At 36.2% G+C, this 2,712-nt stretch overlaps 1 long non-coding RNA gene across 1 annotated transcript; it reads left to right on the top strand.

The window, feature by feature from the left end:
• Positions 1–542: 542 nt before the first annotated feature.
• On the top strand, positions 543–1,994 carry LOC126928457 (uncharacterized). Its single transcript, XR_007716686.1, has 2 exons — positions 543–1,488; positions 1,598–1,994. It is a non-coding gene; the product is annotated as an uncharacterized LOC126928457 (long non-coding RNA).
• The last annotated feature ends 718 nt before the right edge of the window (positions 1,995–2,712 follow it).

The raw sequence follows: 2,712 nt of genomic DNA, 5'->3' as shown, positions 1-2,712 counted from the left end.
CGTTCCGATTCCACGCGCGATTAACAAATAATTACAGTGGACATCAATTACTTGGATGACCTTCGTCATTTCAGCTTAAAACGATTAATTTGATCAAACCAACCAATTATTTCAATTAATACAATCTGCACTTTAAATTCGCACGTCTTGTGTATACACACCGGGCCAGAGAAAAGTTTTCATTCGTTCGAGTAGAACCTTCGTAGTCCTTGAGGACGCGTGTCGCTTCTCGTGCACCTAAAGTTTCGCTCAAATTAACCGATTTATTTGAATTCGAGCGAGTGAAAACCTCTTTGTCACCGTGAGTTTGTTACTTAATTGATACTCTTAGATGCCCTTTGCTTTCAATCTCTTACATCCATTCTTAATTAGTCAAGTCGTTTGACTTTTGACAAGTATTTTGAAACCATTTTACTAACACGAACCTACTTTTTTACTTGAGATTATCCGCTATTTTTATTCAAATGTATATGTACGTATATACACTTTTGAATTTTAAACGAACCTTCTATTATACCTATATCCTTTAAGTGCCGTTTTAAGTTTCAAGAGACTTTAACTCGGATAGCTCGACTTGGAGTTCTAACGTATACTGTAAAGCACACTTGCGAAGTAAAACAGCAAACACGATATAAAAACTTTTTGCCCATGTAAGAAATCGAATAACCTATTTCAACGGTGCTTTAATCTCATCGATGAAGCATCGATGCAACGAAGGAGCATCGTGATAGCCGCAATGCGGATCCGTTGAACAAAAATTTCCTGGTACGGTCGTTTTCGTAATGTTATTAACCGTTTTAGTGTCGGATGTTTCAAGACTCCGTATCGGTTTGTGCTGTGCAGCGCGATAGCGCTTCGTTTATTTATTTGCGAGTAGTACCGATCGACGCGATCGCGCTGCCCTTTTTCATCCTGTTTTTTTCATCGAAATATACCGTTCGACGTGCTCGCGCTTCATTTCATCGGTTATACTGGAAGCGTTACAACAAACACTCAAAAGTTTGCGAAATATTTATGCTCTGCGTTTCGTTTGTGTGATAACATTCTATAATGCAGGATTTGGTTTTCCGATTCAAGAGGTAATTTTTTATATTGGTTTTTTTTTTTATTTGGTTTATGATTATTTGAAAAACGAGTAATTACGAGAGGAAACTCTGATATGACTCGCGACGAGCACGCTTGAGCGCGTTGCGAATTAATGATCGTGACCATACATCGTGGCACAATTTACCACGGTACGCGAATAGAGTGATCACGCTGCGTGGCGTTAAAACGGTTAGCGTAACTGCGCGTACGATTGTCGAGTGACAAAGATATTGACGCTGGTAATCGTTTTCAGTGCATTTAGGAGGAAACTGTACTGATTTCGAAGGACGATCTGTCTTACATGGACAGATGTATGTGCCGGGACCTTGGATTTGCATACACTGCATATGTTACAATTCGAAGTCAACATCTTGCGGGCGTCTCCGCTGTTCAATTCCTGCGGTAAGTATATGCTCATTCTAAGAGCAACCAGCTTAACACAACCATGAGAAACTAAAGTACACCGTTAACGCTTGCATGCTGGTCGTTAAAACACATGCTGCGCGAATAGGGTACACAGCGATTCATTTAACTCGCCTTGAATTAGTTTTAGAAAGACAAACATGGACAGGGATAATTTTTGTCACGAGTCGTTTAATTTATTCGTTCATTAGAACGAATTAATTTACACCTGCTGAGATCGCGATTGATGCGACAAATTCGAAATCTTGTTCCATATAAATATTTTTAAACAAGCACGTCGTAAGCTTTGTATATTTTTTAATCGCAACGAAACTGTTCAGAGAAATGCTGAAATTATTAATTATAAAAGGAGATTTCTACGCATCGTTGTAAAAGTGTCAGGGAAAATATTCGTGAAACAGTTACGTTGTTACAAGTTCTACAAGAAGAAATATCGAAAATCACGTTCCACTTATTCAGTTGCACGTGTAAAAGGTATCTTGCGTTCGCGCAAAAAATCTCTGAAGGATACATGCTTTATAATAATTGGAGTGTCGAAGTTGTTACACGGATCGGCGTACACGTACCTTTTAATGAAACTAGGTTACTCATTCGTTATTCGTTCCTAATTTTCAGCTTCACGATTTTTACGCAATAAAATTTTATACACCTGTTCGGTTTATAAATGATTCAATTCAAATTTAACAGAATTAAAGTTGAAATAATCATTTGTACTTCATTAAAAGGTTCTTTCAGCATCTCGTTTCAATATTTTTATTGGTAATATTTTGTTGATCGTTATATTTAAATGGAGTTTTTCAAAGGAGAGACATTTTAAGGTAGGAAATGGACATACATTTATAATAAGAATTCAGAAGAAAGAATATTTCATACAGAAAGAAATATTCCGTATGTATAAATAACTACGCTATGAATTTTATATGTATCGGATATTCCTTCTGGTTAATGTATCTGATGTTTTTTCACGCGAGATAGCGTATATTTGCATCTATATGTCTCTTCGTTTCTCAGTAGTAAAACTTAGCATTCATGCGGCTGATAAGTAGTTACGCACTGACAACGAGAAACATAAAATGAGTAAGAAGCATGAGACATTCTATAGGAAAAATAAACTTGTTTTTATCTTTCATTGCATATTCGTCAGAATATTGTTAATAAATATTTAAGTTAAGATTTCAGTTGAAATAAATACATAGGATTAGA

This window comes from Bombus affinis, unplaced genomic scaffold, assembly GCF_024516045.1.
Source record: "Bombus affinis isolate iyBomAffi1 unplaced genomic scaffold, iyBomAffi1.2 ctg00000962.1, whole genome shotgun sequence".
NCBI lineage: Eukaryota > Metazoa > Arthropoda > Insecta > Hymenoptera > Apidae > Bombus > Bombus affinis.
Note: the sequence above shows the minus strand (reverse complement) of the source record. Positions and strands in the feature narration are given on the sequence as shown.